The following is a 25,974-nucleotide window of genomic DNA, read 5'->3' as shown; positions in this document are numbered from 1 at the left end:
AGTGTCCGGTCCTTCACCCCCAATGCATTCTGCTTTGTTAACAGAAAAACTAAGTCTCTCACCAGGAACTTTGCAGAAGACGTCACAGCTGCATGCTGATTCTGGGCCCTGAGGCTTGTGGAAATGTTCTCCAGCCCATTGAGGCCAGGAAGGGCATTTTCAGGGGTGCATTTAGAGCACTGGTTTAAAAACCTTCCCTCAGCTTGCAGGGTGTTTTTTGTTTTTGTTTTTGTTTTCCTTTGGTTTGTTGTTGTTGTTTACCAGGCCCTCCAGCTTCCTACCTGGATCCTCTTAGGGGAATTGTGGCTCTTTTTTGTCCATCTTTCTCATGAACCTGTCTGTTCACCTTGATCACTTCCTTGATATTGCCCCACTTTACAGGGCAGCCCCAGGTTTTTGAACTGATGTTAGGGAGTTAGTCGTGTTCAGATAGATCTGGGCTCTGTCCTTGTTTTTCATGGCCTGAGACAAGGTAGGGTACTTCTTTGAGATTTAGTGTTTTCTTTAAAATGCAGAAATAAGAATACTCACTTTATAAAATCATTATGAGAATTGCCAATCAATTACCTGTGAAACACCTAAACCATAGTAAATTCCCAGCACATCTTGACCCTCACCCTGCTCCCTCACCTCTGGCGAACTGCTGTAGCTCACTTCCAGGGAAACAGCCACCTATTCCAGATGCCCCCGCGGACATCCCATCGGTGGTCAGTAGAGGTGGAGCTATTTCAGTGTCTCCCTCCTACACAGCTGATGGGTCAGCTTCTCCATCTTTTCTTTCAACCTCCAGAGATTTTTTTTTTAAACTGGGCTGTGCAGGAATCAGATTCAATATATTCTGCCTTTAATTTCTCTCCTTCTGGGTCTCTGTTTCTCCTGGTTTTACAAGGGCATAGCTTTCTTCGATCTTGCCTCTCCGCTTCATGGGTAACCAATGTACTCATTTCATTCTGGTCAAGATTTCTCTCAATAGGGTTATTGCAGATTGCTGCAGCTGCGATCAGTGTTTACAATCTGACGACGAGTTGGAGATTAAGGCTTGTCATCACTATTTAATTAACCTCAAATTAAGCAGTTTCTGGTCCCGTTCCGTGCCCTTCCACACACCCGAGGGAGCTGCTAACACCGTGCCTGGGGTCCTAACAGATTCCGGGTGGCCCCCGTGGAAAGCAGGGCCCGGCTTAGCAGACACTCTGAACAGCAGCACCATTTGATCCCTACTCGAGTGCTGGAGGACTGAAGCGAGACAGCTTTTTCAAGTGTGTGTAAAGGGAGGGAAAGAAGAGAGAGCAGTCTTGTAGTTCTGGGAAGTGTGTAGTCCTTGAACGGCAGAGAGGATGAGCCAAAAAGTATTCTAGAGACAGAAAAAACCTCTCTGTTCCTAATATTAAAAAAAACTTTGTTTTTCATATTATAGAAATAGTATATGCCAATAGTAAAATTATAAATGGTGATTGTAGAAAAGGGGGGAGAGGAGAAAACAAATTCATCCAAATTCTTTTTCTTCAAGCATGCTTTTTTAAGGCTTACCTGAACTGTTCAGTATGGTCACCACTAGCCACATGTGGCTTGTGAACATTTAAAATGTGTCAAGACTGAATTGACATGTGCCAAGCATAAACTACACAGCAGAGTTTGAAGGCTTAGTATAGAAAAAAAATTATTATTATTTTGGTATGTTGGGTTATAGAAAATACCGTTAAATGAATTTCACCTAGATCTCTTTACTTGTTTATTTTTATTTTTTAATTAAAAAAAGATTTATTTATTTATTTGATAAAGAGAGAAAGAGCACAAGCAGGGGCAGAGGGAGAGGGAGAAGCAGATTGCCCAGTGAGCAGGGAGCCCAGTGAAGGACTCGATCTCAGGACTCTGAGATCATGACCTGAGCTGAAGGTAGACGCTTAGCCGACTGAGCCACTTAGGCAACCCTCCCTTTACTTTTTTAAATGTGACTACTACATATTTTAAAATTAAAAACGTGCCTTTAGTATATTTCTTTGGGACAGCAATATTTTAGAGTTTTTTCTTTGCATATATAAATTTCTTTGCATATATAAAAACCAGATATTCTACATATTTGTATCTTCCTTTCTTGGTTCATAATAGATTGTGAATATGTTCATGTCCTGAACTATATGATAGGGCATGATTTTTAATAATCTGTAGTATTTCATTATATGGTGTACCTTAATTGATTAATCCCCTATGGTTGAACACTCAGGTTATTACCATTAACATTTTTTCTAATTACTCTTGAATGTACTTCTTACTATATATTTGGCTTTGTAGTTAAGTATGCTCCTAAGATTTGTTTCTGGAAGCTAGTTACTTGAGTCACAGGCTTGCTTGTGGTGTTTTAGCAAATTGCCACATAGAGAGGTGGCAGTGATTCATACTTATTTTGGCGGTTTATGAGAATGCTCATTTTACTTCACCTTTTTTAACATCAAATATCATCATTCTTTTCATTCTTAAAAAAATGTTTTTAATTCATAAAAAATTTTATTTTTAATTTTTAAATTCTATTTGTTCAAGTATAGTCGACATACAATGATACATTAGCTTTAGCCATACAGCACAGTGATTCAAGAAGTCTATAGGTTATGCTCTGCTCACACCAAGTACAACGACCAGCTGCCACCATACGTGCTGTGGCAATGCCATTGACTATATTCTCTGTGCAATACCTTTCATCCCTGTGACTCCTTCATTCCATAACTGGTCTCCCACTCCCCTTCACCTATTCTGCCCATCCTCCTGACCCCTGTAATCTGGCAACTACTGATTTGTTCTCTTTATTTTTGGGTCTGTTTATGTTTATTTGTTTGTTAGATTCCATATGTAAGTGAAATCATATTATTGTTCTTAATTCTTACTTTAATGAGCAGCATTGTTATGGGTTTGCTCAGCAAATTAATGAGTCTTAGGCTTGCTACCTTCTATGCTGCTCCTGTAGGTACTTCAGATGACTTTCCTTTATCCATCAATTGTTCTTTTATCCATCAACTATTGAGTATCCATAGTGTGTCCAGCACTGTCCAAAAGATTTATAGAAGTCATGGTATCTGATTCTCAGAAATCCCTTATATATTTTTAAATTTTTATTTATTTATTTGAGAGAGAGGGAGAGGAACAGCAGGAGCACGAGGGGGAGATGGAGAGAATCTCAGACTCTGTGCAGAGCCCGAGGTAGGGCTCGATCTCACAACCTTGAGATCACGACCTAAGCTGAAACCAAGAGTTTGATGGTTAACCAGCTGCGCCTGGAAATCCCTTATATTTAATATCTAAGTTAGAAAAGAAAAGAAGAGAAAATAAGTAGGGCATGGGACCATGTGAGTCTTCCTTACTACAATATTCCCAGCATCTAAACGGAGTTCCTAGCATATGGTAGACTCCCAATAACTATTGTTGAATAAATTCACAAACAAGTATATGATAATATTTACACAATGATGAGGAGAACAAAATAAAAGGGAGATGATTCTGAGATAGGAATAATTAGGGAAAGCTGCCTGCCATTGCTTAACCCAACGGAAGCTAGTGGGCTTGGGATCTGAGTCCGCAGAGGGTTGTAGGAGGGAGACCACCAATAGAGCAGACTAAGAATCCCAAGAGGTAAATGGAGAAAAGCCAGGACACCAGCTCTGATCCTGCTCTCTGGCATAAGGCATTTACCCTTTCTGAGCTTTGATTTCCTCCTCTGTGCATACTAATCCCTACCTCAGAAGATTTTAATGGAAATAAATGAAGGAGAGCCCTTAGCACATGATACTTCTTTACTTGTACTCATCAGTGGCTTAGCTATATCAACTTGTTACTATCTGTTTCTTTAGCATTTCTTATGAGTTAATCAGAAGGGAAAACAGAGGAGAAACTTACCCCGATAGACCTGGACCTTCTATTTAGACTTGAAAAGCTCTGCACACCCCAGTGAGGTGACCGTTTGTGTGCTGAATTGTGCATATCAAACCCTTACACTCTGCTAAAAATCTGTAGGATTTTTCATGTAGTTGGATAATTAGGCCACATGCTGTTGGCTCTGCTCAAAAATGGTCATTTAAGTGTCCTTTTATTATTTTTGGCATCCACTGGGAAGTTTAAATAGCCACTGCCAGTGTGGTTTCTATAGACTCTTTAAAAAATGCTGAAATTGAACAGAGTTTAATAAAATTGCTGGACTGTTAGCTCTAGCCAGCGACTCCCAGAGATAAACCTGAAAAAACAAACCCCAAGCCCCAACGTAAATACTTCTATAAATCGGGGGCTTTCACAAGTGCTTTAGGGGAATGCAGTTTGAGTCATACGGAGTTAAGTTTACAAGCAAAGGAAGCTGGCAGCTTCTGAGCTAATTTTTACCCCCTCATTCCCCTTTGCTTAACAGAGATCTATACTAAAAATGAGAGGCAGCATTCGGAACTAAGGGACCCCGAAATATCATCTCCCTAATTTTTTATGTAAAACAAAACAAAACAAAAATGAATAGTGAGGTAGGGCAAAATAAATGAATATACTTCAAGTGTATGAATTTCTTAAGTCACCAGGCCCTTTTAAGGAATGTAATTTTTTTTTAAAGATTTTATTTATTTATTTGACAGACAGAGATCACAAGTAGGCAGAGAGGCAGGCAGAGAGAGCGAGAGGAGGAAGCAGGATCCCTGAGCAGAGAGCCCGATGCGGGGCTCGATCCCAGGACTCTGGGATCATGACCTGAGCCAAAGGCAGAGGCTTAACCCACTGAGCCACTCAGGCACCCCTAAGGAATATAATTTTTAAATGAATAAGATGTCAAGTAAGAACAGCTTATATATGTATGCAACCTTTACAAGGTCCTCATCACTATTTGATATGCTTTATGCATATTATCTCATTTAAACCTCACAGCAGCCCTGTGAGTGAAGAGCATTTTCTTCATTCTGCAGATAAGGAAAGAGGGATTCAAAGAAATGAAGCCAAGTGATTGCAGCCTCCTGTTTAGTAAGTGGCAGAGGCAGGGTTGGAACACAGAGTGCTTGAGCCCAGAGTTGAACTCTCAACTGCTGTTCTATGCCAATTCGCTCTTATGAAGTAACCTGAGAATGTGAAATAAATATTTTTGAAAGATTTATTTATTTATTTCAAAGAGAGAGAGAGAGATAGAGAGAGAGAGAGAGTCGGGGGAGGGGCAGAGGAAAAGAGTCTTCAAGCAGACTCCCTGCTGAACGAAGAGCCTGATGTGAGTCTCGATCCCATGACCCATGTGATCATGATCTGAGCTGAAACCAAGAGTCGGACACTGAACTGACTGGGGCACCCAGACACCCCTACCTACCACAGCTTAGGTAAGCCTGTGTGGGAGACTCAGGTACATTTTTTATTCCCACAAATTACCTGCAGATTATAGACACATTCTTTGGTTTATGACTAGACAACACCTTCTTAATGGCACTCAGTATCAAATCTGCTGCACTCGTTGAGCTAAAGGTGTTTCATAGCCAATGAAGCAGTGTTTACTGAGCATTTGGTTCATATTAATGATTTTTGATTTTTAAAAGCCAAATGTTATTAAAAAATGTGACTTACACTAGTTATATCATGTGTTGAAAGGTATTTTTAATTGCACTTTTATTGACTCTGAGAGGATGCATAGTGGATCCCACAGTTTTAATTAACTGTTCCTCCTCTGACATTTCATTACTGGTTTCAGAAGTGATAGAGAATGCCAGAGCTACCTGTCAGAATTTTTCTGTACAGAAGCTAAGATGGAGAAATGTTCCAGTGTCTTAGTAATTGGAGAAGAACGGCAGATAAAGGAGGGGGATGGATGTTAGCTTTACATGGGACTAACATAGTAAACAAAACTTCTATCATTTAAGGTAAATTATTTTAAAGATTTTTATTTATTTGGGAGAAAGAGAGAGAAAATGCGTGCACATGCAGGGGGGAGGGGCTGAGGAAGAAGAGAATCTTTTTTTTTTTAAGATTTTATTTATTTATTTGACAGACAGAGATTACAAGTAGGCAGAGAGGCAGACAGAGAGAGAGGGAGAGGGGGAGGGGGAGAAGCAGGCTCCCCGCTGAGCAGAGAGGCCAATGCGGGACTTGATCCCAGGACTCTGGGATCATGACCTGAGCCGAAGGCAGCGACTTAACCCACTGAGCCACCCAGGTGACTCCAGGAGAAGAGACTCAGTGTGGCATGTGGAGCTGACCTGAGCCAAAACTGGGAGTCAGATGCTTAACCAACTGCACCACCCAAGCATCCCATTCTAGGTGAATTTTTTAAAAATTGGGCAAGTAACAGACTAATTGAAATTAAAAATAAAGAAATCACTTCAACTTTATGTTACCAAAACAAGAGCTTCCTCCTGAAAGTGAGCACTTCCCAGAAATCATTTATATCTTTACCTGAAAGAGTTTCTGAGGATTTGCTGCGTGTCAGAAGAGGCAAAATCGTGAAGGTCAAAGATAATGGGTCCCCATCTAACACCTGACTGATTTGCCAAGCACCCAGGACACATTTTTACTTCTTTTTTTATAGTAAAAGCCAGAGAGAACACAGCAGAGTTTAAACACGGTTTCTGTCTCTGGTGCCCACATGGGCAGATGAAGGTAAGGAAGCCAATTTATCCGGCAAATGTGCCCAAGCACATAATTACCTCCCTTGACATCTGATGAAACTTTGCCACATCCCCACAGAAAAATCTCTGGGCAGTCTTTCCGAGTCATTTTCAGAGATCTCGCCATGGCCGGTGAGCTTATTTATTTATTTCCATGTTGAGACCTTTACCTTTCCAGGCTCTCTTTTAAGGTTTACCTCCTGTATAATGAGTGGAGACAGCAGGTACTTCATTACCAGGTATCTCCCTGCTGCAGGCACTGCCCAGAGAAGTTTCTCTCTATTTGGCTTGCAAGCCTCATTTATTTTCCTGGGCTTTCTCATGTGGGCTGAGCCCGGCTGACTACATTATTAAATTACCGTTATTACACTGTGATGTCTTAGCATGACCAGGGGCTGAGTTGGAAAGGTTAGCATTGGACAGGGACCATGTTTTCTCCCTTTCTTGAGTTGCCCCAAATGGACCTTCGCTGACTTGCTGGGTCAACATCAGCACCAAGGTTCTACCAAGACAAGGGCAGATCTGACTACAACTGAGGCATTTCTTCTACAGTGTAAGGAATGAGCATTTCACCTTTAAGTAGTTTGATTTGATTTGGGATTGACCAGACAATGCATGATTGGAATTTTTTTGCAGGGGTGGTATTTGACATTCCAAATTATTTGACATTTTAGAAGGTATAATGTCATTTTAAAAGCTATAGCATCACTAATATATTTGCATGTAACTCATTGATGGTTTACACAAGCTTTTAGAGACTGTCTATTCTCAGCAGAGAAGTTTTAATTAAAAATATTTCATTGCCTCTTCAGGCCTCCTTAAATTAAGGCACTGCTCTTTACTTCTGTTTTTCCGACTCTCAGACTCTTAATAATCAGCCTCCTGTTATCTGCAATGACAAAAGTTACTGTTGTCTTTCTTATTTTAAGTGTTTTCTCCTTCATCAATGTATCACCAGTGCCTGCACAAAGCTAGCACATAAGAGGTGCTCAGTAAATTCTTGTTGCATGAATGGTTTCATGCTCTCCAGGGATTACATGTTTTAATCATCCTGGAATGTGTTTTCTCACATGTGCTCCGCTGATTCCCAACTTTGGAATTTTACCCACCTCTCAGCAATGTCCTTCGCCTTTCAAGTCTTAGCCCTGCTTATTTTGATTAAGTTTTCTTCTCCTATCCTTATGCAAGCACAGTTTCTTGTTTATAGTAGGTACTAGGCAAACACCTTAATGAGTTATTGAATGACTCTACATGTATACAGTTAACTCAAGAAAAAATTATGTGCGACATTTTATAAATCGTTTTTATGGTAACTCAAAACTCTTCAATGGTTCCCCATTCTCTTTAGCAATGGTTTTCTAATTATGACAGTCTGATCATGGGATCACCTTTTCTCTGCTTAACATCATTTATGGGCTTCTCTTTACCCTCAGGAAAATATAATTTAAGCTCATTATTATTTTTTAAAAGAATTTATTTATTTATTTGACAGAGAGAGAGAGAGAGGGATCACAAGTAGGCAGAGAGGCAAGCAGAGAGAGAAGGGGAAGCAGGCTCCCTGCCGAGCAGAGAGCCTGATGCAGGGCTCAATCCCAGGACTCCGAGATCATGACCTGGGCTAAGTGCAGAGGCTTAACCCACTGAGCCACCCAGGTGCCTCATAATTTAAGCTCTTTAAACATGACTGAAAGTTCTACCTCTTCAGCAGTAGTCCTCCCCAAGCCCCCTTTTCTCATTCTCATCTTGATCCTATGGTTCATTGAAGGTTCATTGAACCTGTGATGTTTTCTCTCCCCCAGAGCCATGAGTTTGGGTTCCCTTGGGGAGGAGGACCTTCATGTACCTCTTTCCTTAACTAATTCCTGTGAGGCTTCAGGTTGGTCTCATCTAAAATATCACCTTCTCGAGATGGCCTCTACTGCCAATTCCCTTTTATTGCAAGCACAATACCTGCCTCGACCACCACCATCTCCAACACACCAATACCATCTGCCTCTACTAGTCCAGATAATTTTCCTTCTTTATATGTCTTTGCGATATTGTATCAATAAAATAGAATAACATGGGTATTTTTTTTTTTTTTGGCCAAGTCATGAAGTATTAAGTTAATGCAATTTAAATGGCGAATCTCAGCAATTTTAAGCTTTTCTTCCAAAGTTTCTCTTGAACATGTTCTTGGTCAACATGTGCCTCTCCCACCCCTCTGCATAGACACACAATTGTTGTAGGCAAACATGATGCTAAGAGCTTTAATACATTTACTCATTTGCGTCTCAGCCCAGCTTTATGGTGATTACCGCTATTATCCCCCATTTTATTGAGAACACTATGTTCAGTGATATAAGAAACTCACACAGCTAGTGAATGGCAAGTTGAGGCTTAAGTCTAGCCCATCTACACCCTGTACAGCACAAAGCCCAACATAGTGTTAGTAATTAGATAGCCGTAAATAAATCCCCAGCAGACATTTGAAAAATAGTTTTGTTTGTGTGCTGGGTATCTTCCATTTATCATTTTGCATCCACTTTCTACTCAGCGTTGTGCCTAGTAGGTTCTCCTCTGTATAAATGGGGGCCTCCTTTATTCACATGCACTATGAAATTGTATTTCCTTTTTTTTTTTTTAACTTCGTCCTTAAGTTTGTATAATGGAATTGAAGATTGTTATATTTCATGCTGTCTTGAAAGTAAGGGACATGCCACACTCTCATACAAAGGATGTTTCAAAGGAATTTGGCTTTATAGCAAGCTGGGAAACTACAGGCCTACATAATATTTTTCAAAATCCTTAGCCTGCCATGAAGCGTCTTGCATTTTGACAAGGGTTTACCTTCCCATTCTTCTCTGCTGAGCCCCTTTTGCTTCCTTTGAAGATGGGCTCTGTTGGATCTGGGCAGGTGGTGTCCCAGCTACGAGATCTGTAGTTGACTTAATGGCTGGCTTTAAAATAACTCACTTCATTTACTTAAATAAGCTTATAGATAAAGAAACTCATATATTTTCCCTAAGTAGAAGATAGATCACCTCACCACAAATAGGAAAGTAAATCTTTAAAGAAAAATATAACAAAAATAAAGAGATGTAATTCAGATTAGCAAGTCTTGTAAAGGTGTCTTGACATATTAACACTAATTAATACTTTCTCACTGAATGAATTTGAAAAACTAAAAGAGGATTGAAGGGGATATAACTTTATTAGTTTTTGCTCTGCCTTGTCAGTGGACCACGTAGCACAAGGATTTTCTACCCTAAAGTTGGGGGACCACTGGTTTAATCTATGTTTTTGCCCATCCTGTGTGCTCATCCTTCTGGTTTCCTTTTCCAGATCCTCTCCGTCTTTCTTTTTGAAACATTCCTTCACCATCTTAGCCTATACAAATCTCTCCTCGAACTTCTTGACATTATTGTTTCAATAGTTGTATTTTGCATACAAAGTGTCCCCCTAACTCTGTGTAAGTTTCTATATCCAGGAATAGATCCTGGGACCTATGTTTCTGGAACCCCCTATATAACTAAGTGTTACAGATATGTATTATGTTATGTTGTATCTACACATACATAGACACAATGTAATGAGTATTATACACATAATATAGCAACCCCATACATAACTAAAAGCTCATTAAGTGTTTGGTGAGTTGAATGAATTTGATCCAAAGTATGTTAGAGGATATTTCTTCCACTGTAAGTATAATTCACAATCATAGCATGATTTTGTGTCTGGTTGGGATGCACAATTTGTATTTTCCCTTCTTGCCTTCATAGAAACTTCATTTTAGAAGGGGATATAAATAATAAACCGACACACATATAACTTCCTCATATGTAAAGTAGAGTAAGTGGTATGAGCAAAGTCAATAAGCCTGCATTGAGAGAGCTTGGGGTTGTTTTATAGATTAAGTGGTCAAAGAATCCCTCTCTAATGAGGTGACATTGAGGACAAGTATGAAGGAAGGAGCAATGCTTGTGGGTATCTGGGGAAACACGCACCCCACCCCGCCCCGAAGCTGGATTTTGCTGAGGCTCTGCATTGAGGTTTTGCTTGGTGGAGGCCAGTGGGGATGAGGAGGTAGCGTTGGGTCATGTCCTTGGAGGCGTGGCAGGACTAGACTGCTTAGGGTCTTTTTAGCCATGGTAAAGATTTTAGATTTGGGAGAAGGAAACCACTGGAGGGCTGAAAGGAAGGAAATGACGTGATCTGATTTATATTTTTAAAAAATCATTTCAGCTGCTATGGATAGAAGAAGCTGCAGGAGACAAGAGGAGAGGCTTGCAGGCAATTAGGGGGCTGTGGCTGCATGTCAGGGGAGGTGAGCATGGCTTGGAGCTCTGGGACCCTAGTGGATGAGAGGAAAGCAGCAAGGTTAGGAATAGATTCTGAGGGTAGTGCGAACCCTGTCAGGCCTTCTAATTTATTTACTACTGTATCATGCTTTCACAGGAACATTCTCTGATGGCATTTATTTTCATCTTACAATTTTATTTAAGGCTTAGGTTTTTTTTCTATTTACCAAATATTCTTTTATTTATAGTTGTTTTTGAGATGACACTTAATGACTAATTAGTCAATAAAAGCCTGAGTTCTATCTGGGGCAGGAATGTGTTCCCATGGTGAATTTATTTATCCATCTTTTTCAAAAGTAATTGCATTTTTGTATTCATTCTTGAATCCTGTTTCAGAAATGTTGTCATTTCCCCAAATGACTACTTGGGTGGTGGAATTTATTTTAATGCGATTCTAATTTTGTATCATCTTTTAGTACCCCAATCTCTACTTTGTATTACAAACTTCATCAGACCACTGCATGCTATTACAGCTGTCGTCACCATGGGGAGAAAATGACTAATTGAAGCTGCCTATTGATATAATAGAGCAGGTTGTGACACTTGGCGAGAACACTGGCACGATGGGCTCCAGCTGATGTTATGTAAAAATATTCAGCCATGAAATATGCACTTGCGGATGGCTTTTTGCAGATGTCTGCAGAATGCAGATAATCTGTATTCTGAGGAGGTCTGCAAATTAAAGATCTATCTGACCAGTTAGAATTATAGCACTGTGAGGACAGAATGGTGCAGTGGGTAATGAACTGGCCTTGAGTCTTGGACAATAGTAATTATAATCTACCTACACTTATAATTAAAAATAGATGGTACTTACCCCCACCCCCCACTTCGAGGGAAAGAATCATTTGACAGAAAAATGATAATGAGCTTTTGGTTATTTCAGAATTCCTTCAATGCATGATATATGGGTATCAGGTATGGAAGTATAAATAGGTGCATTGTCTTTGGGATGCTATTTGGCCATAACTATCGAAATAAAATGCACACAACCCTTTGACCTAGCTGTTTCATTCCTAGTACTTTATCTTTGAAATATGGTCATGCAGGTGAACAAAAATCTGTGTGCAAAAATATCCATCATGGCATTTTGTTTAATAACATGATTCAAAATGACTCAAATGTCTAAGTTATAGGGGATTAGGTAAATAAATTATGGAATATCTATACTTTGTAACACAGTGAAGCCATTACAAAGAAAGTATCTATATAGAACCATCTCTATGATATCGTTAAGAGGAAAAAGGGCTAGACTATGCTATTATTTGTTGTCATTGAAATTTTTAAAATATCTGTATATATGTATATGTTGAAGACTACAAAATATTTTTAACAGCATGGATGAAAAGACTTACTTTTCACTGTACTTTTGGTATTGTTTCAATTTTTGCATCATGTTTATATAATCTATTCAAAAATTATAAATTAAGAAAATCATAGAGATGGTATATTGGTATCTTTTTATTCCCTGACATAAAGATGTCTTTGGTTGATTCTGGGCTGCCTTGCACCTGACTGCTGTTTTGAGAGTGTTTCTTGGTATGGGATTTTTATAACTTCTAATAGAACACGTTTTATTAGGATATCATTGCACTGACACTTTTAGTATTGAGGTGGTGACTCCCCTTCTTTCTTTATTTCTTGCCATGACTCTACAGAATACAGCACAACCACTTTCTTCCAGTGTTCCCATCCTTCCTGTCCGGGATAACAATTCAGAAACATGTTTGACTAAATTGCAAAATGGTTCAGATCCACGGGCTCTGAATATCTGTTGGGTCCATTTATGAAAATGCTAGGGAGTCCCTGGTGTCCTAAGCCTGGTCCTTTTCAACCACAAATAGAAGTTAGAAAGTAGTAATAATGCTTACTATCAACTTTTTAAAAGCCCTCTCTACGCCCCAACACATTAAAGAGCACTTGTTTGAAATGTGTGGTCCTAAATTGTGTCATACTCTGCTGTTATATGTGGCATCCAAAGCCCTGAGAACAATGTGTTAAGTTGTTATAATCATGGTTATAGAGGGAATGAATGGGTGGTACTGTTCAGCAACCCCATTGCTCATGTTGTGTTTTGGGGGGGAAGGAGGAGGAAACAAGAGAAGGAAGAAAAAACATTCCTAGAAAAGTTAAATAACAACTTATAAATTTCATTCTCTGTTGCTGGAAAACTAACTCATTATACATGAATGCATAATAAAACAAGTGTTTGGCACATTGAGGAGTATGAACTATGTAGTGTAATCAGAGCTTATTTTCCTGCAGTGGAGATTGAAATTTATATGTCTCTTCTAAGCAGCACCTTTCATTCCATTTTTATTTTCTAAGAGAGAGTGAAATTTACAAGTTGCTGCTTAACAATACCAAAAGTGCTAGTTCCCATACAATGAACAGTGAAGTTTAAAAGTTGCCATTTGACGATGCCTACATTTCTGTTTGTTTTTCCTCCTCACCCCCCTGCCCCAAGGTATAGTAAAGTTTATAAGGTTAGTAAAAACCCTTCATTATTAATACAGGGTTATATTGCTGGTGGGGATTCCACAAATGGCTTATGAACATATCTAAGGGGAGAAGTAAAGGTAGAGGTTATGAGGCAGGAAATTCTTTCAGGAACATTGAATTTAAAATCATCACCAAAGAACACGCAGAGACACTCATCCTGCATCCCTATGACCCTGTTCCCTTGGCTCCCTGGTTATGTTATCCTCCAAGTATATTTCACTGGGCCTTCCTTTTTGAAATCCATCTTATTCTTCCCGTGCAAATCTTGTTCGGGCTACACCTCCCTCCTTCTTCTGTGGACCTGCTCCTCCACTTCCATTCTTTTTTCTGAACATTTAGAGTGGTTTCTGCATGCAAAATTAATTAAATGAATGGTTCATTGTCTTAGGACAGCATTTCTATTATTATCTTGCACTGCTACTTAAATATTTTATTATTACAGTATTTTATTGTTACTAAAGCTTCGAGATATCTGAGCCTTGTTTCACCCATTTTATTACAAGTTCCTTTGGGGGAGATATCATGCCTAAAAATTCTTTATGCTCCCAAAGGGGACTTGCATATAGTTGTGTAATTGAAACAAAGTGGATGTTCCACAAATCAGGAGAACAGGGCAAGGAAGGAAATGAAAAAGTAACAGACACTTTACTGTGTCTACCTGAGGTACCCGGTGTGAGAGACTGTTGCCAGCAAATCGTTCTGTTCCTGTGTCTGCCTGCCTTGTCTCCCATAAAGAGAGGAAGTCCCTCTTGCTGCCTCATGAGTGTTGGAACAGAGAGGAGCCACTCTACTGAGCCCTGCCCACATTGAAGAGGTAGGGCAAATACATGGTTGTTCTTAATGTTTTTTTTTTTTAAGATTTTTATTTATGTTATTTGACAGAGAGAGAGATCACAAGTAGGCAGAGAGGCAGGCAGAGACAGAGGGGGAAGCAGGCTCCCTGCTGAGCAGAGAGCCTGATGCGGGGCTCGATCCCAGGACCCTGAGATCATGGCCTGAGCAGAAGGCAGCGGCTTAATCCACTGAGCCACCCAGGCGCCCCTGTTCTTAATGTTTTAAGTCACTAAGTTTGGGAGTGGTTTATTACGCAGCAAAGATCACAGTAACACACCTCATAAGGGATTAGCTATACAATGAATTATGTGGTAAACAGTGGTGCTTTTCTAACTCTGATGTGCTTACAAATCTTGTTAAACTCCTAAGGATCTTGTTAAAATTATAATTCAGCAGGTCAAGGGTGGGGCCTGTGATTCTCCATTTGTAATAATTTCCCAGATGATGCCAGTGTTCTGGTGTGTGGGCCAAATTGGGAGTAGCAAAGGGCAAAGCAGGGAAAACTATCCATCTGAAGATTAACAAGTTGCTTACCGCAGCCAGGAAGGTCTTATTTGCCTTTCTGTCCAAATTCCAAATCCTCTGCTGGGTCTGTCATCTTAACAATGGACATTCCAGTTCCAACAATACACAGTCAGTTTTGATCAAGGTACTGGCTACTTGTGTTTTCTTCATATCTACTCTCCTCCTGAGTCACTTCATGCCTCTAGGACTGGCCTCTGTTTAACTAAGATGCTTCCTCTGTGACAATCATTAATAATAGCATCCGCTTTACCTACTGAACGCTTCCTTGTGAGCCAGGCTCTCCTAAGTGATTTACATACATTTCCTCATTGAATCCCTGTAACAAATGGGGCTATAACCAGTACACAGATGGAGAAGCCAGACTTCAGCGAGGTTCCGTCGGTAGTCCTGTCACTCAGTGAGTGACAAGGATGACCTGATCTGTGAGAGCTCCTAATGCCTGTGCACCCCGCCCCACACCTCCCATTGGGAAACCCAGTGCGCCCAAGTTTGAGGCCTCTGGTTCAAGGCACTGTGGCTCACAACCTTTGGAGCAGTAGTAGTAGAGTATAGAGCCCTTCTTGTAGCATAGTTGATTTTGGGAAATCCTGACAGAGAAGATGAAATGTGTGTGTGCGCGCGCGCGTCAGTGTGTGTGTGTGTGTGTGTGTGTGTGTGTGTGTATTTAAGGCAGGAGCGGAAGTGCCTTTGAAATCCATTAGTTGAGAGATTTAATTTTTTATAGCAACATTCACATAATTATTGTCAGCATTTTACAGTGGTATTTAAAGTGCTGACGTGGGGAAAGTCTTTACCAGAATAAATATAGATTATCCTTTTAAACTTTAGCAGTCTCTTGTTTTCACTGTGTGTTGCCTATCGCAACAAAATAATTTTGCGCCTCTCCCTTTGCTTTAGACTCATTGTTTCACTCTCTAGGGCATCTATCGGACAGAAGCTACTATTGTTGGAGATTTCCATCAGAATAGCATAAAATACTTCTTTTAAAAACCACAAAAGACTCTGATCGAAAACCTACCTTGAAATTAGACTGCCAGATGTCTCTGTACTTGTCGGTTGAAACTCCTGTATATTCTCTTGACTGTTAAAGAATCAAACAGGGCTGGAAATGTCAGTACTCTTGGTGCCAGAGCCAGTAACCTACAAGGACCCCACTTGTGGGTTTAAATGAAGCTATTAGGACATCTAGCCAGGAGGCTTTACTTAGTTCTCTAATTCCTTTACTACCAACATGGTTGATGATGGTAGAGGTGGAGGCAGATGTGGAGATGATTGAGGGGTGGGTGTCTATATGTGTATCTGTGTGTAGCTCCTTAGGGCAAGATCATTTGGCTGCAAACTTTTTGAAGGGGTTAGTATAGATTTTATTGTTCCTTTGGGTGAGGGTGCAAGGGGTTGGGAGTGGTGGCAGGACTTGATTAGGACTTGAATCACCTCCACCTCAGAATAGTGACTTTTTTCAAAATCACGGAATTCATTTTTCTCCCACTGCCTGCTGTTCTTCAGAGTAAGAACTGGTTACTCTCTGGTAGCATGGCGATTTCCTTTGTCATTTTAAATGGATCATTTTATAGACAACGCGTCCATTTTGATTGCTTTCCTGATCTTTTGGACATGTAATATTTTGTTTCTTTTGTGATAAATATCTAACTTTTTCTAACATTTGTAGTTATAAGTAGCTTTTGAAAAGTCCTTAATAAGAGCCAAGTTTCATTTTCCTTGTTTTCTTGAGTCATGCATCTAGGGGACCCTATGGAAGAAAATCTCTAGACCTTTATTGGTTTGCATGTTTCTAATAAAAAAATGTGGCATACCCTCTACTAATGTCGATCACTTTTTAGATTACCTTCTTCAACAAGAAATCCCAAGAAGGCAGTCTTGCTTAAATGAAACTTTTCCAAAGATGCTTTTCTTGCAGATTTCTAAGAATCTTAGATGTCTAATTGTAATATGTTCGGGGAAGACTATGGGTGTCAAAGCACTGATGGTGGGGTTTTAAGTATTGGGAATTGATTCCTTAGCAATCCTATGGATGAGCAGACAGAGGAGAATTGAAATGGAACTCTCAGTAGAGAATGAGTAACTCCTCAGTGCTGTGGAGAAATTTAAAAAAAAAAACACGTGTTGGATGAAAGCAATAGTGTGAAAGGATATCATGAAGTCAGACTTTTTTGGTGTCACCCTTAATCCTTATTATCATTTATAGTCAATCAAAAGGAGTATCTTTGCAAAATATGTAAAGACTGCCCTACGGTTTATTTCCTCATAATTGGTTATAAATCTGATGTTTGAGCTACTGTAAACCACATTCTGAGCTGTGGAAAAAGAATAAAATAATAGCGTATAATAGATATTCTGAAAGTTGAAATAGCATTGATTCCCATTTTTTTTCCTGACAGAGGTTAAGATATATTATTTCATTTTCATCTTAAAATCTCCAGATGCTTTCAACTGTATAGGGGAGAAAGACTAATTTTCACCCGACTCTTCTAAGTTTTTAAGCTCAGACCCCCCTGTAATAAAAGACATTTTAACAAGAGAAAAACAAACAAACTTTTGTTACGTTATATAACTCTTATGTACATGGGAGATACCCAGGAAAACTGGGTAAAGCTCCCCGCGAAGGCCAACTACCATCTTCAGCTAAAGAGAAAGAGACAGAAGAGTAGGCAGTGATGGGAGGTTACCACAAAAAGCACAGTGAATAAGAATAAGATTTCTTTTTTTTTTTTTTTTTTTAAGAATAAGATTTCTTCTGCAGAGTTAGTGCCTATTCCATTGATAAGATTGTCTTAAGATTTTTAAAAAGATTTAATTTATTTATTTGTCAGAGGGAGAAAGCACAAGCAGGGGGAGTAGCAGGCAGAGAGAGAAGCAGGCTCCCCACTGAGCAGGGAGCCCCATGAGGGACTTGATTCTAGGACCCTGGGATCATGACCTGAACCAAAGGCAGTTGCTTAACCAGCTGAGCCACCTAAGTGCCCCTATCTTGTGATTTTTTTTTTTTAGATTTATTTATTGAGAAAGATTTATTTGAGAAAGAGAAAGAAGCAGGGGGGAGGGAGAGGGAGAACCTAGAGCAGACTCTTGGTTGGGGGTGGAGCCCATGGTAGGGCTCAATTGCAAGATCCTGGGACCATGTCCTGAGCCCAGATCAAGAGTTTGATGCCTGGGACGCCTGGGTGGCTCAGTTGGTTAAGCAGCTGCCTTCGGCTCAGATCATGGTCTTAGGGTCGGGCTCCTTGCTCAGCAGGGAGCCTGCTTCTTCCTCTGCCTCTGCCTGCCATTCTGTCTGCCTGTGCTCGCTCTCCCCCCCCCCCCATAAATAAATAAAATCTTAAAAAAAAAAAAAAGAGTTGGATGCCTAACTGACTGAGGCACCCAGGTGCCACTGATTTTTTTAAATAGTTTTATTTACTTAAGCCATCTCCACATGCAACATGAGGCTCGAACTCACCAACCCAAGATCAAGAGTCACATGCTCTACCAACTGAGCTAGCCAGGCACTGCAAGATTGTCTTATGATTTAGCGCTATCGTTCTCTTCCTACTACAGAGAGGGGGATTCTTAGAATGGAGATTTCCTTTATAAATGTAGACATCCATTACAAACGGGTAACTTCTACCCTGTGTTTAGAGCTTCTCTTGTGTCTGCAGTTTCTTAAAAATAATCAGCCCAAAATAATCGTTATGCCAAGGAGGCATATTTTGGGGTGGCATTTTCTGCTAACCTTCAGTTACAGATGGATAAAACCAATCTCAGATTATCCCAAGAGAAAAGAAAAGGGTGAATATTGGCTCACATAATTGTAGGATCCTTTGGGTGAAACTGGCTTTTGTTATGGATGGTAATTGGTGCTTCATTGATATTTAAAACTGTTTCTCCCAGGGGTGGATGTAGGTTTTGTGTGTCCTTGAGGGTTATATAATTTAGAGAGTCTTCTTTGTAAAAAGATTACAGACGACCACATTGCTAGAAAAGGACTTGTGGACCTAGTTTGTAATAGATTCCTGGTCAGTTTTTCAGTGCTCTAATCCCACTTCATAGCCCGTTTCTCCTCTGTTAATTTTCCTTTCAGTCTCAGTCCTGTGGTGGAAAAAACGCTCCTCAAATAGCTTCAGACTTGTGTGAATTCTATGACCCAAGATCTCAGAAGCCCCCTCTTCTTCCAGCGGTTCATACCAATCCCCCCCACCTGCAGATACGAATTGTTTAGCTTGACTCACATTCCTGCCTCTGGCAGGGGAGACGAGGCCCCTCCAATGAGATTCCAGAAGAACCACAGTGACTTGGGGAGGAGAAGTGCCCCCACAGGAATCAAATGTCGAGCAGTCAAAAATAATGGGTGCTCTTCCATGCCCCTCACCCTCTCTTGTAGATCTGGGGCACAGGGAAAGAGGGTGTTCTAAATTGGATGTATGGAACACCCATTCAAACTTGAATTCAGCTCTTTTCAGGGAGTCTGTCGACCTTAATAAGAGTTGAGATCATACACAGAGGCATACTGGAAAGGCAATTTCTATATTTTCCCAAATCATATACCACTTAGGTACCTTTATATGTGATGTACTAGGTAAGGATATCTGGTTGGGAGCTTCTTCCTTGTTGTATCTTCCTTTACAAGAATTCACTCTCAGATACTATATGACAGATACTCATTCCATTCATCATTACTGCTTTTTTCAATCAAAGTCCTGTGGGACATCGCTAACCAAATGAAAATCTGGTCCCTAAATTCCTCATCTTTCTTCTTTCTTTAGCTTACCTTGTCCTTTGTTAATGTTCACCTCTCTGGAATAAGATGATGAAAAAACCCAAATGAACAAACAAACAAAAACAAAACAAGGGGCCAATATGAAGTGTGCTATATTCAAAGTTGAAAATATCCATATGGAGCACCAGTTAAAGATTCTGTTTTGTATACTATCCATGTATCAGAAATATAAACATGTCTCCTTTCTAAAACAAATTTACTCATTCAGTACGACAGCTGCCATTAAAAAGTACTCTCTTTCATAGGTGATGTAATTGCCATAATTTTTGGAAGTATATGTTGAGTGTGAGAATATTTGTGTATTAGATGGGTTCTCTGGAGAAACAAATCCAATAGGAGAGATGTGTGTGTGTGTGTGTGTGTGTGTGTGTGTATGTATATGTATATGTATATGTATATGTATATGTATATATATATAAAGGACTTGGTTCATGTGCTCAGGAGGTCTGAGAAGTTGCATAACCAGCTGTCTGCAACCCAGAGACCCAGGAGAGCCAGTAGTGTAGTTCTAAGCACTGGAGGACTGATGATGTAGGTCAAAGTAGAAGGCAAGAGAAGACTGATGTCCCAACTCAACAGTCAGGGAGAGTACAGAATTCTCTCTTTTTTGTTCTATTCAGGCCATCAAGGGATTGGAGGATGCCCATCCACATTGGGGAGGGCGGTCTGCTTTACTGAGTTCACGGACTCAAATGCTGATCTCATTTAGAAACACACTTACAGATACCCCGTAATAGTGTTCTAATCTGGGCACCCTGTGTCCCAGACAAGTTGACACATAAAATTAACTATTACAATTAACTAAGGTGTGGCAGCAATCATTAGAATTACTTTTGAAAAATAGGAATGTGCCACAATGAGCATCTGGGCTCTTTGAGGGCAAGGGACCCTGCTGATTTTGATCTTTGTGTCCCTCAGACACTCAAATCAGAAGAGTACCTTCTGCCTTATAGGTGTTCACTGAATGAATAAATGAGCGAGCGATGAAGTGACTGGCTTTGCTCTCTTACTGCTTCTTTGCCTCTTGCCTTGTCTTTTTTTTTTAATTATTAATTATTTTTATTAACATGTAATGTATTATTTGCCACAGGGGTATAGGTCTGTGAATCGTCAGGCTTTACACATTTCACAGCACTCACCATATCTTGCCTTGTGCTTTTAGCTTCAGCTCTGGTCATGATTTTTATCTCCTCACTGATCCCATTTCTTTCTTAAGATACTTCTGTATCTCTTTTTAAAAATCCTGATCTTTTCTCTTTTAACCTTTGATTCCTGACATTTCCCTTTCCACTTCTCACTTTCTTTCATAGCACAGCTACCTTTGTCTGTTTCAGCCTCTTTTCTCTACAGCTTTTCATGTCTACTTCTTTCATTCTATGACTTTCCTCTCTTTTAGATATTGCTGGTGAGCTGGTTGTTGAGTTAAAGAGGGCACCCTGGTGTGCTATCGCGAGAGAAAACTGATTAATTGACTAACGATGTAATCTCTCCTCCGTCAGGGCCTTCTGTGGCTACCATCTAAGCAATGGACCACTTAATAATGGTATTCACACAATCTGAATCTCAAAGCACTTGTACTTCTGTTCCTTTTTCTTTGACTAGCCTACTGGATATAAATATTGATCCTTTGATTTTTCGTATAGTCTCTATTTTAAAAATAATACTATTAGCTGAAGATACTATTTTTGAACACTGTCTTTATAAAAATTAACATTCCCTCCCCGACTTCAGGCTGTTTATTGGTGCCCAGTTATTACTGATTTTATTTTCCAGCACAGGAATTAGAACTAATCAGAACAAATAGAATCCTCCAGAATTCTGTGTTGGACACATAAGAGATATCAGATGCATATAATCATTATGCTGATATGATTAATGCAGTTATTCTACTAATCAGATTATTTCATATTATTTAGTAAGTGTATTGCAGTAACCTGATTTATTACTTTTGAAGGGCAGAAAAGTGTCATGGCTGTGACAACAAACTATGAATCTAAATTACTTAGGTTCAAATTCTAACTACTCTGCATACTAGCTGGGTCAAGTTATTCTACCTCAATAGGACTTAATTATCTCATCTGTGAAATGGATATATTATTAATATCAGTCACAGAGAATTATGAGGATTAAATGAATTATTATTGCAACCGCCTCTGAATAGGGCCTGACATAAAGAGGGCATTTAAAAAATGGTAGTTGCCCTTGATTTATCCCAATTATTTTCCCCCCAAGCTTTTATTTTGAAAATATTTAAATTTAAGAAAAGCTAGGAGTCAAGAACAGTAGATAATCCAAATTCTATGCACAAGAATTCAGTTATTAATGTTTTCTCACAATTGTTCATTTGCTTTCTTTTTTTCATTTATATACTTTTAAAAACAGCATTCACAATTCATCTGTAAACAGCATATTACCCCCAACATTTAATGTTCAATTTGATCAAAATTGATCATATATAATCATATGTAATAGTAATATGTAATAACACCATCAATATGATCAATATGTAATAACACCATTATTATACCCAGGTAATTTAATATTGATATGCTATCAAATATATTCAAATGTTCTGTTAATGTCCCCTGTACCTTATAATATCTCTTTTTCCTTATTTTTATTTTCGTTTTTTAAGTTGAATCAGGGGTTACAAATTTAATTTAGTTGTTGCATGTCTTTCGACTCTTTTAATTTAGAATCATTCCCTGACTTCTGTTTGTCTTTCATGAGTTGATATTTTTGATGATTCCAAGCCAGTGTCATGTAGAGTGCCATGCTGTGTGGGTTTGCCTAGTTGTTTCCTCATGGTTAGATTTAGTTTCAACATTTTTGACCAAAATACTACCTAATCGATACTGTATATTTCATATTACACCATATCAGAGACACCTAATTTGTTTGTTCCATTGTTGGTGATGCTGTTTGGTTATTTGATTAAGATAATATTCTCTGGATCTCTCCATTTTTGGAAGTTATATGTGGTTGTTGTTGTTGTTGCTTTTTTTTAGAATTGTGTTTTTGCTTTGTAATTAGTAAGCAATCTGTGTGGTAATACTTTGAGACTGAGTATATATCCTGTTTACGAACCTTTCATCCATTGGTTTTGTCATCCATTGATGAGTCTTGCCTAATGGTGTTTTTGTAATTGTATTATTCTTACACATTTATTACCTGGCATTTCTTGATAATAAAAGAGCTCCCTCACCCTCCCCGCCATATCCCATAGTAGGACTCCATAATTTTCATAATAGTTGGAACAATGTATTCATAGTGTGGCCCTTCTTTCAGCTAAAATAAAATATATGTTCCTTTGCTGCTTGTATCATAGCTTTTTTTTTCTTTTTTAAGTCACTATGATCTTTGTATTGAAGGATAACAAACCTATAGAAAAATGCACAAATCCTAAGTATATAGCTCAAGGAAGTCCTACAAAACAAATATAACCATATAAACATCTCCTTATTCTTTTGTGAGTTTTAAATGATCTTCTGTTTAGCCAGTGGGATCCCCTGTAAGCCAGCTTTTATGTCCTTTTGACATGTCTCCATTAGTTTTTGAGTATGCCCTTGAGCAAAATAAGATATTTTAGGCTTAGTTTATATTTTCCCTACCCCTGATCAAGAATAAGTCATTTCTTCACAGAGCCCAGCCTGGCTTCCTTTAGTTGGGGTTGGAGGGGAGGAGGATTTAGAAACAAATCTTGGGCTAGTAGGTGGTCTCATTGCTACTTGGGTGACTTTGCTTCTAGGATATATATGTACATATATCTATATATAGAGAGAGATCAACATATATATCTCAACTATATATATATATATATATATATATATATATATATAAAAGCATCCATATATCAACTATATAAGTAGTTGAATTATAGATTATTATAGATAATTACATGTGTACTATATGTATACTAATAATCTAAAATGGAACAATTCAAATCCAACATCACAGGATTCTTCTTTAAGTTCCCTCATTCTACATTTTTAAAAATCTTCTTTATTCCACAATGAGAGCTCAATGTATTGATTCATTTGCTCTATCCCGTAACACATAGAAAATAGTTTCAGAATTACTACATCAATACCACTCCCAACAACCAATCTACTAAGTAAAGTTCAGGATTTATTTGCACTTCCTTTTGTCCTAATATTCAACTGCAGACATACATTTGGAGTACCAGATTCAAAAGTTATTTGGATTCATTTTTGTCCTCCATGATATTTTTATCAATATGATATATCAGTCTTTTCCTTTATTTTTCTGTTTGTATGCAAGTTTAGGTTTTGTTTTTAAAATATTTTTCTCTTTTTCATAAATCTTAAAATTTATTATAAATCATACTCATGTCAAAATTATAAAATCTTTTTCTTTTTCTTATTGTGTATATATAAAACTTTATATGGTCCAAAAAACAAAATGAGATAAAAAGTTATCCGGGGAATTCCCATTCCATTTTTATCCCTTTCACTTTCTGATGTATCTTTCATGTGTTTAGCACAAATACTAGCAAATACCCATATATACATGTATATACCCTACATATACACATAGGCTTACTTTCTCTTCTTTCTTGTGCAGAAGTTAGTGTTTTACTTATACTTGTTTTTGCCTTGCTTTTTAATCCTGGAAATTATTCCATATCATTTTATAAAATCCCCCTCATTCCTTACTACGGCTGACTGGTACCTTTGTATGACAGGCAGGTTGTTCCTCTGGATGGTTGAGTTGCACCTAGTATTTTGTTATTAGAAATAATGGCACAGTGATTGTCCTATGTTTGAAGGTGTAGGTTCAGAGTGAATTGCTGTATCTGATCTGACACTGCTGGTAAGTAAATATATAGACCGGTAGGTAAACAGATACAAAAGTGAATAGTTATGTAATTTCCATAGCTAATACCAAATTGCCCTCCATGCAGGTTATATGCCCTTTTGCTCTTGCACTAGAAATGCATGAGAGGGGCCATTTCTCCATTCCCTTGTCAATAAGCTTTTGAACTTTTGTGAAATTGGGAGGTAAGAAATGACATATCAGGTAGTTGTCTTTGATGTGCTTTTTAAAATTTTAGAATAGTTTTAGATTAACAGAAAAGTTGTAAGATAGTACAGGGAGCTCCTGTGTTCTCCACACACACGAGGTTTCCTCCAGTTAATTGGCTCCATTGGAATGGTACAGTTGTCAAGATTCTCACTGTAGTTTTAACTTGTTTCCTCTTATTAGGACAGTTAAGTGTATTTTCATATTTTTAAAGGCCACTTTTATATCTTTTTTGGGAACTGCTTATTCTTTTGTTCTGCTCATACTAAAAACTGGGTTTTGAACCCCTATTTCCCTCGACTTTTAAAAATATACATTTATATTAGGGAGATTGAATCTGTCATTGAATGTCATATATGTTTTTTTCTAGCATGCATTTGTTTTTTTTGGCTTTGCTTTGGTATTTTTTTTCTGTGCAAAAGAATTTTTAAATTCTTTGGCCAAATTTTCCTTTTTCTCTTCCTTTTCTTAAACATTTGTATTTGACTTATAGTTAGAAAGGCTTTCTCCACATCCAAGTTGAAAAAAAAAAAGATCACTCATGTTTTCCTCTAGTACTTGTTTCATTTATAACATTAATAGTTTCTCTTAATTTTAAAACTAATCATGCTGAATCTCAAGGGCTTTCAAAACTCAACGGATTAATTCTGGAAGATGCTGGTGGCTGGAGGAAAGGCGGAAGATTGAGAAACCAGATTTCTTACCTCTCATAGACTCATACATCTTAGCCCGAGGCTCAGCAAATAAAAATCATCACTGAGTAACTAAAAGAATGAATATAAGTGAAATTCTAGACAGGAGCGATGAGAGGCTTAAAAATTAGGCAGTCTCTGGAGACTTTGATGAGCACCAAAGCTAGAAAAGTAGAAATGGAAGGACAAACAAGTGACAACCTTTTGGTTTCTAGGCCATGTTGTCAGGTCTAAATAATTACAAGTTCCTGATGTCCTGAGGGGAAGTTTCCACTTTTGACAAGCTCAGGTCTCATTCCTTCTTGTTTCCTCCATGGAGTCTCCTCAATCCTGGTTAGTTTGGGAATGATTCTATTCAGATTATTTATCTGTCAGAGAATATACGATAGAAAAACCTGACTTCCTCCTTATAGGGCTAATTCTTAGAGCCGTCTTGGTGCCAGATGTACAATCATTTTTCCCTTATGGATTTTGTTATGTATTTATGACACCAAATAGCCGACTTATATGTGTAGAATTGGCTCAGAAATCCAAATGTATAGAAAGAGAGTACAACTTCATTTATTACCATGTGATAATATTATATGACTAGGCGGTGCCTTAATGTATCCAATATACTACGCATAGCTATGCATAAAGCAACTGAGTTGCTAAATTAA

The 25,974-nt window shown here is 38.6% G+C and overlaps 1 protein-coding gene across 14 annotated transcripts in view; it reads left to right on the top strand.

The window, feature by feature from the left end:
* Window positions 1-25,974, top strand: part of FHIT (fragile histidine triad diadenosine triphosphatase) — a 1,435,937-nt gene that overhangs the window by 275,976 nt on the left and 1,133,987 nt on the right. Inside the window, exon 3 of one of the 14 annotated variants that reach the window (XM_059390067.1) lies at window positions 14,111-14,261. The exons of the other annotated variants lie outside the window; for them this stretch is intronic. The gene's annotated coding sequence lies outside the window, so the exon portion shown is untranslated. The remainder of the gene's footprint in view (window positions 1-14,110; window positions 14,262-25,974) is intronic. 14 annotated transcript variants of the gene reach the window in all.

The sequence above is a fragment of the Mustela nigripes genome, chromosome 2 (genome assembly GCF_022355385.1).
Source record: "Mustela nigripes isolate SB6536 chromosome 2, MUSNIG.SB6536, whole genome shotgun sequence".
NCBI lineage: Eukaryota > Metazoa > Chordata > Mammalia > Carnivora > Mustelidae > Mustela > Mustela nigripes.
This window is presented reverse-complemented; position numbering and strand designations above follow the sequence as displayed.